This window comes from Papio anubis, chromosome 14 (assembly GCF_008728515.1).
Source record: "Papio anubis isolate 15944 chromosome 14, Panubis1.0, whole genome shotgun sequence".
In the NCBI taxonomy this organism is placed as follows: domain Eukaryota; kingdom Metazoa; phylum Chordata; class Mammalia; order Primates; family Cercopithecidae; genus Papio; species Papio anubis.
The window spans coordinates 64470234-64486237 of record NC_044989.1 but is presented as its reverse complement, the minus strand read 5'-3'; the positions used below and the strand labels follow the sequence as shown (position 1 = coordinate 64486237).

General features: G+C 39.6%; 1 long non-coding RNA gene across 1 annotated transcript in view; it reads left to right on the top strand.

Moving 5' to 3' along the window:
• The window catches only part of LOC108581656, a 52566-nt gene that overhangs the window by 789 nt on the left and 35773 nt on the right, over window positions 1–16004 (top strand). Inside the window, exon 2 of the long non-coding RNA XR_001894194.2 lies at window positions 9575–9693. This is a non-coding gene — a long non-coding RNA (uncharacterized LOC108581656). The remainder of the gene's footprint in view (window positions 1–9574; window positions 9694–16004) is intronic.

The window sequence follows — 16004 nt, the reverse complement described above, 5'->3', positions numbered from 1 at the left end:
GGAAAGCATTGCAGTAATCCTGGAGATAAACCCTGGTTTGGATAAGGTGGTGGCAGTGGAGGTGGTTTGAAAAGTGATCAGATTCTGAATGTGTTTTAAAGGCAGACCTGACAGCATTTGCTAGCAGATCAGCTACAGGGTTTGAAAGACAAAAGAGGGATCAAGGATGACTCCACTCAATCAGCCTCAGCAACTAGAGGGATGGAACTGCCATTTGTTGAAGTAGAGATTATAGGAAGAACCGTTTAGGGGATGAGGCGCACTGGTGGAGGAATCAGGAACTCAGTCCTGAGTATTAGACTGAGTCAGCTGTTAGACAAGACATTTGCAAAGGAAGGACATCTCCACTTTTAACTACTATCAAAGTTCTCAACCATTATGATCAGTGTTCTCTCTATACCCCACGCTAGCTTAGAAACTGATTAATGCTGAATTTCCTTTCATTGAAGAGAGTTGGGACACCTCTCATGTTTCTCTCTTTGCTTTGGCTTCCTTCTAAGGAAATGAAGTTTTGTTTTCAACTATAATCCTTTCATTTAGCCAAAGTATTCTGATAAAGTTTTTCTTCCTCCTCACCATATATACCTTTTTCCTTGGTTCTTGCCTTTAAAAAAAAAAAAAAAAACTCTTCAGTTTTCTTGAATCTTAGTATTTTGCTGCTTCAAATCCTTTTTGGCAGTGGCAGAGCACAGGTTGTGCTTTGATTTTAAAATTTTTGAAAAAAGGGCCAGGCGCGGTGGCTCAAGCCTGTAATCCCAGCACTTTGGGAGGCCGAGACAGGCGGATCACAAGGTCAGGAGATCGAGACCATCCTGGCTAACACAGTGAAACCCCGTGTCTACTAACAAATACAAAAAGCTAGCCGGGCGAGGTGGCGGGCGCCTGTAGTCCCAGTTACTCGGGAGGCTGAGGCAGGAGAATGGCGGGAACCCGGGAGGCGGAGCTTGCAGTGAGCTGAGATCCGGCCACTGCGCTCCAGCCTGGGCGACAGAGCGAGACTCCGTCTCAAAAATAAATAAATAAATAAATTAATTAATTAATTAATTTTTGAAAAAATATTTGAGTGCTTATGGAAAACAGAATTCTTAAACCTGTAAGTCCAGATTTTAGTGTCCAGTTTCCCTGAAGGAAATAGGCCTGTATTTGATAATTATCAACAAAAAAACAGTAATAAGATCCAAAGTTTTCCTAATAATCACCATAAAATACCATGTCCATACATTGTGTTAGATGATGCAATAGGAATGCTGGGTTTTTTAGGTTGACATTAAATTGTCAACTCAGCTATGTGTGTGAATATTAAGCCACAGCATACAAGCATTCCTCACAGCTAACATGTGCGTGTTTGCTGTGTGTCAAGCACTATTCTAAATGTGCCCTCCTAGGAATATTACTGATATTTTAAAAATCAAAACATCCCTGTGAGGAAGGAACTGTTACATCCATTTTACAATGGAAACCAGCCATAGCAAAGTAACTTGCCCAAGATTCACGTGTCTTTTAAATGGGGAACTTGGAATTTGAACTTTGGAAGTCTCACCCAATTTGTGTGTACATAACCACCACATTTTGCTGCTTCCCCATTTCAATGATGGAACACATTGAAGGAATTCTTTTGCGAGTTGGTAAATAAGTATGATTTCTGGCACATGATACATGTTCAAAAACTATTTATTGGATGATTGGAGAAAACTGAGAACTCTGGTCCTTTAAGCTACTTAATACTGAGTAGAAGCATTAACAAAAATAGAAGAATAAAGGTTATGTATAAGCTCTTTATTTGATCAGAAAATATGCTTTCATCGGCTGAAAAATAGGAAGGAAAAAGGCGAAGATACTAGAAAAAGTGGCACTAACTGGAAAGTTGACAAGGCAACAAGAAGAAAATCGATGGTGCCAGGATAGAACAAAAGGATTACCCTGGAAAAAAAAAGAAATATCAATGATAGCCAAAAAGGATGTCATCCAGAATTCAAATTTTTAAGAACCTATTTTGATGAGGAAAGGCACAACAAGCAGCCAATATTTAAAGGGAAAATTAAGATTTCCTGGAGTTGTATTATATCGTATTACTGCATAACTATTAATAAAAATTATAAAATATAAACTAGAGAGGATATTGGATATCAAGTTACAGATGAGGAAATGAAGGCCAAGATGAACTGATTACTGATTGACAGATCTGGTATTAGAACTTCCATGCCTATGTCTATCCTCATACTTTGATTAGCATAAACTTGAGTCACCAAGACTCAGTTATATTTCCATGTTTTGTTTGTTGAAGCAGAGGTAAGAACATTGCATTTTAAGTTTTTGTTTTTAAATTATAAGTGTCTGCAGAGTAAAACTATCAACTCTTATTGTCATGTAAACAATGATTCCCCTAAAGGTAAGGAATGATCTGCTTCAGATTTCATTTAACTAAAGGCTGCCTAGTTTGGAAATGAAAGACAAAAGCAGGGAAAGAGAATCAAGAGTTGTCCAGTAGACTCACAGTCCTTTGGTACGCTATATAAATCATTATAAATCATTCAGCTAATATATGAGTGCTCATTCAGGGACAAGGATCTTACTTTACTCTTCTATTTGTTATGGAGTTAGGACAGTTGTTTTACATACCATACCTCTGCAGTAATGCAATGCATTCAGATACTGTTCACTTTCAATTGACTTCTTTGTCAAATGACCTTTGGGAAATTAGTTATTTGAAATGGAGATGGTAACGTCTCATTAAAATGTTAAAATTACTATACTATCAAGCAATTCAAAAAATCTTTCTCAATTCACAAAGTAGTTGAACAATAGTAACCTGAACCGTAGTGACCATAAAGTTGTCTAAATTTGGGGCCTGGTGCAGTGACTCACGCCTGTAATCCCAGCACTTTGGGAGGCCAAGACGGGGGTGGGGGGATCACCTAAGTTCAGGAGTTCAAGACCAGCCTGGCCAACATGGTGAAACCATCTCAAAAAAATACGAAAATTGGCGAGGCATGGTGGCGGGCGCCTGCAATCCCAGCTACTTGGGAGGCTGAGGCAGGAGAGTCGCTTGAACCGGGGAGGCGGAGGTTGCAGTGAGCCAAGATCGCGCCACTGCACTCCAGCCTAGGTGAAGAGAGCAACTCTGTCTCAAAACAAAAAAAACAAAAAAAGTTGTCAAAATCTGGAATCGTGAGGGGCAGGAGGTGAATTGGACCAGGTATATAGGGACAAGAGAATGACAGGTTCACACAGGCTGTCTGATATCTACAGCTAGGAGCTCCCAAAGTAGTATGGGCTCAGGTGGTAGCTGCGGAGGGGTAGTGGGAGGAATCCCCCACTGTGAGTCTTCCAAAGTTGTTTTGCATAGGGGTTGGGGAAGAGAGAACAAGCAGTTTTTTGGAGATTGGTCTCTCTCCTCAAGCCCCATCTCCCTCTTTTTCTCTGTCTCCCTCTCCTCTCTCATAAACACACCCACCAAAAAAACCCTCCAAATTTTGGAATAAGTATAGCTTCTCAAGGTGACCAGATTGAAAGAAACAGTGTTCATTTGAGTGTGTGAATTCTAACATGTTTCTTAGTGTCATTTCTATATTAGTCATACTGCATGAATGCAAATGTTGATTCTATTTTTCATTGATTTTATTCAAAGAACTCAACTGTGACAGGAATCCCTGAATCAAGTATACTATGCAAAGTTGGTATCTTGTTGCAGCGCTAATATAACTGTGAAGTGATACTTGTCATGATGAAATTAAAGTCAAAGATATGACTCTTGGGATGTAACCTTTTGCAGAGAAGCATTAAAAGAATGTTTTTCTGCTTTGGTATATGCTATAGGATTTTTAAAGTTTGAGAGTTAACAATCAAGAGTTTCTTTGCAGCTGCTTTTATGGTTTCGTTATTGCTACTGACTTCAAATATAGCCATATTTATTTACCAAAGTGTTTTAATTCTTCTTTAAATACAAAAGGACCATTGAAAATGTTGTCTGGGTGGAATTTCACAAATACAAGGAATTCTTCAGATAAGGCATGGGTCCAAGCCTTAATCCAGTCTGGCCTCAGATACCAGTCCTTAAATGTTCCTTTATCAAAGTAGGTAACAATGGGCAGTTATTCATTGTAAATAAACTAGAGACTGAGTGAGGGGAGTTAGAAAATATCAAGAGAAGCAGTTTGTCCTTCGGAGAGGATTCGGTTATACTGAAGCCAGCATTTCCTATTTTTTTGTAACATACTTTTATTTTTAACTCCTTGGCTCTGTGGTCATGAATCTCATTACCTGGCCATTCTATGGGAACAAAGTAATTCAACCCTTTGGCATCCTGAATTAATACTTCTACCCTATTTTAGTTCCTTGGGTCTTTGGTGCTGGCCCTATGTATGGAATTAGACTTGTAACAGCAGATGGTCTCAGACTAACAAATTTACAGCCTGTTTATTTTGGGAGCTCAGTAGGCTCTTCGAAATAAAACAAAATTGGAGCTTTTTTTTTTTTTTTTTTTTGAGACGAAGTTTTGCTCTTGTTGCCTGGGCTGGAGTGCAGTGGCGCAATCTCAGCTCACCACAATCTCCACCTCCCAGGTTCAAACAATTCTCCTGCCTCAGCCTCCCAAGTAGCTGGGATTACAGGCATGCACCACCATGCCCGGCTAATTTTGTATTTTTAGTAGAGCCAGGGTTTCTCCATGTTGGTCAGGCTGGTCTTGAACTCCTGACCTCAGGTGATCCACCTGCCTTGGCCTCCCAAAGTACTGGGATTACAGACATGAGCCACTGCACCCAGCTGGAGCATCTTAAATGAATCTTAAAGTTATCTTCAGTCTAAGGAGCTTTTTAATCATTCAATGGCTAATGGAAAGGATAATCCAAATTATTTGTAGCTGAAACACTTTTGAAAGGTTATATAGTTTGGAGGACAGAGTACAGAGCAATGATCCAACATATCAAATTCTCTAACAACGAATTCCAAGGAATTTGTTCCTATTAGCTTGTATTGGAATGTAATTCTGTGTTGATCTGTGACACTAGTTCAAACATCTTTTTGATCTGCAAAAATGTTTTGTCATAATGGGAATTAGAAAGCTGATCTTCACCTTTTAATTCATTCCTTCATTATGATGAGTTAAGCCTGCTGACCAATGAAATGTCCTACAAAATGGAAGGAACATGAGCAAAATAATTGACATAACAAGGAGAAATACATACTTTTACTCTGAGAATATTACATTAATTTGACTTTGTCATTATTGTTGTTATGACTGACATTTTGGACTACTGATTAACCTGGATTTCCAGATATCCTTGGCCTGATTTGTAAGTACATCTGTAACCACAGGACCGAGGGTCTGCAACAAGAAGCTCATACCTCATTGAGTGAAAATACTTCAAAAACATCTATTTTGTTACTTTGTTTCTTTAAAGTTTCCCTTTATGTGGAAAGGTGGAAAGGCTTTATTTAGAGTACTAGGTATAATTAAACAAAAGGGAATCTTAGGTAGTGACACTATTTTCCTGGCTGGAAAAAACACATTGACTCTTGAGGTTCTTTATGTGCTTCTGTTTGCATGGTTCATTTCCAGCTAACACAGCATTTCTGAAATGCCAGCATTTGCTTTTTGTTTTCTGGTGTTGTGTCTAAGCAAACTAATATGGGTGCCAAGAAGATAATGCTGTGTTTTTAATGGAATGCCAGATCATCAGTTCTTTTTGAAGTGGGGTTTGAGGTAGTTATTATGTTAATAAATCTAAAATGTGATCCCCTTTGTTGACCAATTATTTTCTCCTGAAGAAAAACTATCCTATGACCAGCAATCTTGCAAACATATATTGGGACTAATATATACAGGAATGAATGGATAAAAGAGTATGAATAATGCAATACATCATAATCAATCTGATTAGAAAAACAGCTCAGAGCAAAATTCTCTGATAATTTAAGATACCAGAATTCTTTTTTTTTTTTTTTTTTTTTTTTTTGTATTTGTATTGGAATTTAATTTTATGTTGACCCAAGACACCTTTCCATTAGCTGTTACCAAAATCTCTTTTTTGGTATTTTAAATTAGTAGTGTGATTGGTACTTGTATGATTGGAAGTTAAACTATCAGATGTTATTCTACTTCCTAAAGGCTAGGGGGGCTTTGTCAATAAAGTAAGGGTCTCCTTCTCTTAAATGGAGGTCTTTCCAAGAGAATAAAATACTTACAGGAGACCTGAGGAGATTATGAAAAATAAGATGTCTTGCATACAGTCAGCCTGCAGTTAAATATTCATTGAATATTTGAGCAGATTAGAACTGGAGCCTTCATCCTGCATGTGTTGAAGAACTATTTTTAATTTTCTAGCAACCTTAAGATCACTGGATAGGAGAGGAACTCCACTCTTGAGTGGAGAAGGAAAGTAGGAAGAGTCTGGACTGGCAGTTGTGATAAGCCTTTTTCTCTCTCCTTGTCCTGTGGGACTCCTGGGGAAACCTCAAACATGGAGGCCTATTGACAACTTAAATTGGAAAACAAGAGCTGATTTTAATTTGATCTTTTTTTCTGCTTGAGTATCACAATTTACAATGCTCTGTTAAAATTAGTGATTTTTTTAAAGAACATTAAAGATGTCTAGAGGGGAATTCTTTCTTTTCACTCACCATGAGAGTGGTTGTTACACAGAATATCTCTTAATTGACTGACTACGCAGACAAGTTTATCTACTAGGAAAGTGAAGCACGTATTAAAAACTGAATACCTACTTTGGGTTCATTTATTCAGTAAAAATACGTTGAGCTGAGAGGCTCTGGAAATACAAAGATGAATAAAATAGACATGGTCCCTACCCTTACAATGCTGCAGTCTTGCAGAAGGTAAATAAGCAATTACAATATGGTGTAAGTGCTATAGCAGAAGGAAAGATCTTTGGAGAACAATTTGGAAGTTCCTCAAAAAACAACCAGACAATCCAGTAATCCCACTGCTGGGTATATACCCAAAAGAAAGGAAATCAGTATATTGAAGGGATATCTGCACTCCCATGTTTATTGCAGCACTGTTCACAATATCCAAGATCTGGAAACAACCTACATGTCTACCAACAGATTAATGGATAAAGAAAATGTGGTACCCATACACAATGGAGTACTAATCTGCCACAAAAAAAGAATGAGCTCCTTTCATTTGCAACAACATGGATGGAACTGGAGTCATTATGTTAAGTGAAATAAGCCAGGCACAGAAAGACAAAGTTTACATGTTCTCACTTACTTGTGGGAGCTAAAAATTAAAACAGTTGAACTCATGGAAATAGTAGAAGCATGGTTACCAGAGGCTGGGAAGGATAGTGGGGATATGGGGGAGAAGTGAGGAGGATGGTTAATGTGTACAAAAAATAGAAAGAATGAATAAGACCTAGTATTTGCTAGCACAACATGGTGACTATAGTAAAAAATAATTGTACATTTAAAAATAACTAAAAGAGCAAAATTGGATTGTAACACAAAGAATAAATGCTTGAGATGATGGATACTCCATTTACCCTGATGCGATTATAACGTATTAACATGCCTGCATCAAAGTATATCATGTACCCCATAAATCCATACACCTTTTGTGTACCCACAAAAATTAAAAATTAATTTTAAAAAAGAGGAAGAAGACCTTTGGGAGCACATAGAAGGGGTGCTGAACCAGACTCTGGAAATCAGAGAAGATGCTGTAGAAGGAAATGATAGGAATCAGGGACTTGAAGGAAAAGGGAGATAGCTAAAGACGGGGGCAGAGTAGCAGGTGGGGAAAGTGGGAAGAGGATTCCCAGCAGAAGGAATGGCTCAGTTTTTGCAGTGACTCAGCACCAATAGAGAGTAGTGCATACTTGAGAAAATGGAATTGAATGTGGGTAAATGGAGAGTAAAAGGAGGTGAGTGGCAAGAAAAGGCCAAAGACACAGGCAGAAGACACATCGACAGGCTTTTGTAAGCCAAGTCTAGATGTTGAGCTTTATCCTATGGGCCATAAGGAATCAGAGAATGGTGTGATTAAATCTCAGTGCTTCAGGCAGGCGCGGTGGCTCACATCTGTAATCCCAGCACTTTGGGAAGCCAAGGTGGGTGGATCACCTAAGGTCAGGAGTTCAAGACCAGTCTGGCCAAGATGGTGAAACCCTGTCTCCACTAAAAATACAAAAATTATCCAGGCGTGGTGGTGGGCACCTGTAATCCCAGCTACTCAGGAGTCTGAGGTAGGAGAATCACTTGAACCTGGGAGACGGAGGTTGCAGTGAGCGGAGATCATGACACTGCACTCCAGCCTGGGTGACAAAAGCGAAGCTGTCTCAAATAAATAAATTTCCACATTTGAAAGATCACTGTGGCTGTACTGTGGAGACTGGGTATGGAAGACTGGAGGCAGAGAGAGAGAAAGTTACAGAATAGCCCAAGTGAGAGATGATGGGGAACTGGAATAAGGGAAGTAGCAGTAGGAATGGAGAGAGATGAATGGGTCTGAAACGTATATAACATATGTAAAAATAAACTTGGCAGGGCTTTATGATTGATTAGATGAAAGTGGAGCCATGACTGGCTTGGGCAATTAGATGGATGCTAGTTTTGATATAGAAGTTAAAAAGAAATTATTTAGGCAGATAGTGAGGGTAAGAAAGTCCTCAATAAGGTTTTCCTTTTAATGAAAAGCAGCCCCCACATCATTTTCTTTTCTAACAGAGTGCAGCCTGTGAAATAAAGCTGCAGACATACAAAGACAAACTGGAAGCTTGCACGGGTGAATGCCGGCACCTGTGCCAGTAGGGAAAGGCTACCTGTGGGTTGGCATGTTCAACATGGTGGCTCCATCTTCCCTTTTCCCTGCCGACCACATGTACAGTAAGGAGCAGACAACATGGCGCCGGCCAAGTAGAAAATTCGTTTGCATAATAAGAGGATTAGGGTCGGGTGATTAGGATTAGACTGAGATTAACATTTAAGGGGTAGGATGAAAGAAAAGAAACCCATAACAAAGACCAAGGGTAAGAGCTGTCAGAAAAAAAAGAGATAGAAAACCAGAGGAGATCAATGACGCAGAAGCCAAGAGACAAGAATCATTTAAGGAGAGATGGTTTGCAATGTCACATTACTGAGGAGCAAAGTAAACTGAGGACTGAAAAATGTACAGTAGATTTAGCTACAAGGGAAGTTGGCAACTTTGACAGCATTTTCATGGAGTGGCGGAAGCTGAAGCCATACTTCAGAGGTTTTGAGAAGATCCTTAAGGATGAAGAAGTGGACCCAGAAAAGTCAAGTAGTTTGACTATGGTCGGGAAGAAAAGGAGAGAGAGAGGGCTCAGTGCAGCTTCCACTTCCTGGGTTCAAATAATTTTCCCCCAAGTAGCTGGGACTACAGGCGGGTGCTACCACGCCCAGCTAATTTTTTATATTTTTTAGTAGAGACGGGTTTTCACCATGTTAGCCAGGATGGTCTCGATCTCCTGACCTCGTGATCCGCCTGCCTCAGCGTCCCAAAAAGCTGGGATTACAGCCGTGAGCCACTGCACCCGGCCTGAAAGGGTAAGTTCTTATCTAATGGCTTCTTATATCTTCCCTCTGAAATAAGCAGAGGTCAACTGCTGAGAAGTGGGAGAAGGAGGAGTGAAAAGTTTGAAGAACATAAATGCCTGAAGTGGCTACCAGAGAGAATTGGAGAGACTGCTATGCAGCACTGAAGGCCCAGTTGAGGTTGGTGAACATACCTGATATTGGAATTGATCTGCTTAGTCACATGATTTGATCATCAGCGTTTAGAACTCCCCATATTGGGGTGTGAGACAGTTAGATTGGCCCAATATTATCATATTAGTTGTGTTTGGCTACAAATGACAGAAAAGTCCAAGTAAGAATTGCTTGAACAGGAAAGAGGTTAGTTGCTCTCTTATATAAAATTCCAGGTAGATGAATAAGGCTAGAATGGAGGTCTATGATGTCAGGAATCCAGATTCTTTCTAGCTCCTTTCTTTGCCATCCTTGGTGTTTGGCTTCCATGTCGTGGTTTAATACAATTTCTCCAGCTCTATTCATTTTGTTTGCATTCAGCCAACAGGAGGAAGTATCAGAAGAGGGGCATATCTGAAACTGCCTTTGCAAAAATTATAACAGTGAGAAAATATGACAGTGAAAGAGATCTGACCTAACCCAACTCCATCTTGCCTTTAACCTCCAAGCTGCCCTTGTTCATTCCTGGGCACAGGCCAAACTAACTTTGGGAGAAATTTAGTTTATAGTTTAACTTTGAAATAAAGATAATGAAACCATCTTTGCAAAAATTATAACAGTGAAAAAATTAACGACAGTAAAAGAGATCTAATCTAACCAATCCCCATTTTTCCTTTAATCTGCAAACTGCCCTTAATCATTCCTGGGTTTGGGCCAACCTAATTTTGGGAGACATTTAGTTTATAGCTTAAATGATAATAGCCCCTCCCCAAATCTAAACTGTGAGCTAATAAAAGACCACCAGGTTAGGAGGATAAGAGGAGCATCAATTCTGCTAAGCTGTCTATGTAAACAATTTCCAGCCATTATTCCGGAGGTCACAAGATTTACAACTTCCTCAATTATTCCTGCAGAAAACATCATTATTGTAGAACCTAAGATTGGCCTTTTGAGATGTCTTTTCAGGTTTGCATTTCTGACCACAATGGCTCCATGCAGACCCATCAAGCAGTCTTGTGATCTCACCTGAAAGCAAACTATTTTCCACATCCCTATGATTGCACTCCCATCTAATCAGCAGCACCCATTCTCAGGCCCTCCAAAGTATCCTTGAAAAATTCTAGCCTTGGAATTTTCAGGGAGGCTGATTTGAATAATAATAAAACTCTGGTCTCCTGTTCAGCCACCACTGTGAATTAAACTCTTTCTCTATTGCAATTCCCCTGTCTTATAATTGGCTCTATCTGGGCAGTGTGCAAGATGAATCTATCAGGTGGTTACATATGCCACTTCTACTTAAATCCATTGACTATAGCTTAGTCCCATGGCACATCTAGCCACAAGGGAAGCTGATAAATATAGTCTTTATCATGAATGACCATGTGCCCAGTTAAATTTATGAGGTCCTATTTTTCAAGGGCAAGAGAAGGAGAGCCCCTGGGAGACACTAAGAGTCTGTCAACCTAAAGAAAGAAACTGAGGCAAAATTAATATAGGCTGAGAGTTTGTTTGGCCCAAAGTTGAGGACTGCAGCCTGGGAAACACTAGGAAGTGTTCCAGAGGAAAAGGAGAGGCTCAAGGTCTTAAAGAAAAAAGGATGAATCAGGAGAGGGGGCAATTACAAAAGTTTTTGGTCAGGAATTCTCATTGGTTTACAGAAATAACACTGATATGTGATTGGCTATACACTGTTGTACAACAGGGTATGAGTTATGGTGTCCAGTATATGGCATTACAAGATTAATTTATAGCTATTGCTGGAAACACTCCATCTAGAGCCCATACAGCAGGCAACTATGAAATGATTACTAAACTCAAGGGCACAGTGGAGGGGGGAGATGGGATGTGACTGTCATCATATTTCAATGCCTCTCTGGTCCTGATCATTTAAAGGAGACTTGCATTCCTCAGATTAAGTTTCTTTTCTTTATCATTTCCCCCTTTTGATCAAAAATCTTTCTTCTTGAAAGCATTGATGATCAAAGTCTGAGTGTCAAAGTGTTCCTCATCACTGGGAAGACTCATTCCCATATAGTCCTGTCTTAATCAGAGGTAAGGAGGACACATCTCAGGGAAGAAATCTTAAGAGCACCCAAAAGCTGAATTGTGATGGAATCACAGACTGGCAAGAGACCTCAGTCAAATCACTGATTTATATAGCTGTTATCACTTGTCGGATGATCTTTAGTCTTTGGAATGCCATGATTTTAATTTTCTCAGAAGTAAAACAATGAGAGATATATAGTATTAATAATTTGAATACTAGAAATATAATGCACAGAAGGATTATAATCAAAAACAGAATTTGGATGACAGAACAATAACAAAAATAAACTATTCCATTAGGGAGCCAACTAAAAACATCAAGAAGAAAATTAAATCCAGGTGTTTTTTTTAAAAAAAAAGTCTTGTAGCCAGAAAATAATTCCAAATTCAATCCAAATATTAGGTAAACAATAAAAAGTCAAAAACAATGGTCAGGGCTAAAATCTGACAGTAGGCATACTACTAAAATACCATTTTTCTCTCTCCACTTCCCCCATTGTATCAAAGATAAATCATAGTAAGACCAATTTACTTGTAAAATAAGTTTTAGTCTTACTATACTTTGCCTGATTATTTACATAAAGTGCAACAAGAATACTGATTGGCCATATAGTCTCCTTTTAAATTAGTTTTGCTGGAACATTTTCATAAAGAATTTCAGATTACACTTTTAAAAGCCTCTTGAGGCTACGAAGCCAAGCCAAGAAATCAGGTGAGTTCCTCTCTTCTCAAGGTCTCCAAATATCTTGAAGTTTCTGGGTCTGTCAGAAACTGACATTCTTTACTCACCACAAGGTCAGGAATCTTGTAAGAAAACTGCATAGACATGGTACCAAGTCAGTCTTTTTCTAAGTCTGTTGGCTTTCTAACATCAATTTCAATCCCTCAAAGACTGGTGATAATCTAAAATACATTATTCCGGCCAACGCCTTGGTAAAATTACCAGTGTCTCCAACTGTGTCCTGTTACAAAGAAAACCCAAATTCTTATTGAACTTATGCAAATTACTATATTGCTAGAAAACAAGGATACTCATTACTCATGAATAGTTTCTGAATTCTGGAGAAGACAGGTAGAGAGAAAGGTAAATGTCTCAATTTGTTCATAAAAGTATACTTTACCTGGCTGGGCATGGCGGCTCACACCTGTAATCCCAGCACTTTGGGAGGCCAAAGCCAGCGGACCACCTGAGGTCAGGAGTTCGAGACCAGCCGGAACACATGCTGAAACCCCATTTCTACTAAAAATACAAATATTAGCCAGGCCTTGTGGTGAGCTAATGCCAGCTACTCGGGAGGCTGAGGCAGGAGAATTTGCTTGAACCTGGAAGGCAGAGGTTTCAGTGAGCCAAGATTGTGCCACTGCACTCCAGCCTGGGTGATACGGCAAGACCCCATCTCAAAAAAAAAAAAAAAGTATACTTTACCCAATTGCTGTTGGCCACAAATAACTCAAAAGCTGTTATATCTTGACTCTGGAAAACAAAACATAAAAAGAATCAGCAATTTTTTTTTTGACATGGAGTCTCGCTCTCTCTCCCAGGCTGGAGTGCAGTGGCATGATCTTGGCTCACTGCAAACTCCGCCTCCTGAGTTCAAGCGATTCTCCTGTCTCAGCCTCCCGAGTAGCTGAGATTACTGGAGCGTGCCACCACGCCCGTTTAATTTTTTGTATTTTTAGTAGAGACAGAGTTTCACCATGTTAGCCAGGATGGTCTAAATCTCCTGGCCTTGTGATCCACCCGCCTCAACCTCCCACCTCGCCTGGCCTTTTTTTTTTTTTTTTTTTTGAGACGGAGTTTTGTTCTTGTCGTCCAGGATGGAGTGCAGTGGCTTGATCTTGGCTCACTGCAACCTCTGCCTCCCAGTTTCAGGCGATTCTCCTTGCCTCAGCCTCCCCAGTAGCTGGGATTTCAGGCACCTGCCGCCATGCCCAGATAATTTTTGTATTTTTCATAGAGACAGAGTTTTACCATGTTGGCCAGGCTAGTTTCAAACTACTGACCTCAGGTGATCCCCCTGCCTCGGCCTCCCAAAGTGCTGGGATTACAGGCAATAGCCACCGTGTCCAGACATAATCAGCAATGTTTTACACAAAAAGACATGAAAATAATTTCACTACTCCATCAATTCAGTCCCATGAAATTAAGTCTTGTTCTGCTTAACGTTAGGTTAGCAATCTTCATGAACCTGTCAGGTTTAGAGTTCTGGAAGTTTTTTTGTTTTTTGTTTTTTGAGACAGAGTCTCGCTATTGTCACCCAGGCTGGAGTGCAATGGCATGATCTCGGCTCACTGCAACCTCCGCCTCTCGGGTTCAAGCGATTCTCCTGCCTCAGCTTACCAAGTAGCTGGGATTACAGGTGCCTGCCACCACGCCCAGCTAGTTTTTGTATTTTTAGTAGAGACGGGGGTTTCACCATATTGGCCAGGCTGGTCTGGAACTCCTGACCTCCGGTGATCCACCCTCCTCGGCCTCCTAAAGTGTTGGATAACAGGCGTGAGCCACCGCGTCCGGTGAGTTCTGGAAGTTTTTACTTAGTCCAATGGTATGACTTCCAAAATTACCAGATACCTGTATTTAAGAGTACTTGTCATGGTCCTTTCCATGAATTTCCTTAAGGAAGCAGCAAATTTTTGACTGTTGCTGATTGTAAAATGCTTTTGAGAAGAATTAAAGTAAACCAATAACTGCCCGTGAATGACAAGACTTAAAATAACCACAGTTAAAGCCAAAGTTGACAAGAAATTTGGTTATTTCTGTGGCATACAATTTAACATAATATTCGGAATTATGACTGATAAAATATACCAATACATATTTTTTGGGGGGAAATTTCATACAATTTTGGAACACTTATTAATAATACATTTACATAAATATAATTCAAAGAAAATTAAATACTATTGGCTGGGCACAGTGGCTCATGCCTGTAATCCAGGCACTGTGGGAGGCCAAGGAAGGCAAATCATGAGGTCAGAAGTTCGAGACCAGCCTGGCCAACATGGTGAAACCCCATCTCTACTAAAAATACAAAAATTAGCCAGGCATGGTGGTGGGTGCCTGTAATCCCAGCTACTCGGGAGGCTGAGGCAGGAGAATCACTTGAAACCAGAAGGCGGAGATTGCAGTGAGCTGAGATCGCCCCACTGTACTCCAGCCTGGGCAACAAGAGTGAAACTCCATCTCAAAGAAAAAAAAAATACTATTTCTTGTTTGACAATGCTTCCCATATGATTTTAACATACCAAATAAGCTTAGTATGTTTCTCTTGGACTTCCAAGGGTCCTTTGTTCAGTGTCCAAAAGTTAGTTGGAAGCCAAAAATACTTAATTTAGAATTTGAACTTTGATTTTGGGAAGTATGTCAAATATCAAAGGTTTAAAACAGTTGATATGAAAATAAGAAAGGTTTAAAATACTTGATCAAAATAGGATCACAGGTCACTGTACAAGTCATTCATTTAGCCAAAGTAATAATTCAAAGATTTCAAAAAACAACGACCTCTATTCTTTGATAGAAAAGGAGACTTAGTTTTTCAAATGATCAAAAGACCTACTAAAGACAGCATGAGACAAACAGAATTTGTCTCTCTCCCTCTTTCCAACTCCTTTTTTTTTTTTGTAGTTTACTTAAAAGGCAAACAAAAAATCTTTTACCATCTGTTATTAATACTATGTAAAATCTAGTTTAAAAGAGAAAACTAAATTCTACCTTTGCATCAACGTATTAAAGTTGAAGCTAATTTTAATAAAATCTTGTAAACAAGCTGGAGACGGTGCCTGCCCCCTACCCAGCCCCACCTAATGCTCACATTTTAGGAGGCTGAGGTGGGTGGATCACTTGAGCCCAGGTGTTTGAGACCAGCCTGGGAAACATGGTGAAACCCCATCTCTGCAAAATATGGAAAAATTAACTGGGTGTGGTGGTGCACACCTGGGATCCCAGCTACTCAAGAGGCTGAGGTGATAGGATTACCTGAGCCCATTGAGGTTGAGGCTGTAGTGAGCCATGGTCGCACCACTGCATTCCAGCAGGCAACAGAGACCCTGTCTCCAAAACAAACAAACCAACCTTGTAGACAGATCCATCCAATCTCAATCAGCTTTGACCATACAAGATAATAATATCTCCATAAAACTTTTACAACCTCTTCAACTTTTCCATTCTCTTTCTTTTCGCAATTTTCTATATCTATTTAATCTATCTCATTCTTTCCTTCTTTTATTCCTCCAATTTAATACAACATATAAGTAACCTCTTAACTAGGCAAAATCACTTTTCCTTAACAAAA